At 27.4% G+C, this 292-nt stretch overlaps 1 protein-coding gene across 1 annotated transcript in view; it reads left to right on the top strand.

Annotated features, from left to right (window-relative positions):
* Positions 1-292, top strand: part of LOC119588515 (protein AAR2 homolog) — a 6,554-nt gene that overhangs the window by 2,932 nt on the left and 3,330 nt on the right. The window lies entirely within an intron of this gene.

The following is a 292-nucleotide window of genomic DNA, read 5'->3' as shown; positions in this document are numbered from 1 at the left end:
TTATCACTTATTTTTCAAATGATTTAAGTCTTTGGTTGATGTTTTTATACATCAAATATGATACTGTTAAATGTATATATAATGTTTGGTATGATAGTGCCCTTTGATTGTTTCAAAACCATGACAATCAAAAACATGAAGCCATTGTTGAATAAGTTTGAATATCCAGTTCTCTAATGCTGCTGATGAAATTTGATGCAGGAAAAGATTTCTTTAAGTTAATTATGTTTTTTTAAAGATAAGTATAAAAAATATATTATGCAGGTATGTACCTGTGTGTGCATGTGTGTGA

Source organism: Penaeus monodon, chromosome 24 (genome assembly GCF_015228065.2).
Source record: "Penaeus monodon isolate SGIC_2016 chromosome 24, NSTDA_Pmon_1, whole genome shotgun sequence".
Classification (NCBI taxonomy): domain Eukaryota; kingdom Metazoa; phylum Arthropoda; class Malacostraca; order Decapoda; family Penaeidae; genus Penaeus; species Penaeus monodon.
The sequence above is the reverse complement of the archived record's forward strand: the minus strand, read 5'-3'. Positions and strand labels throughout refer to the sequence as shown.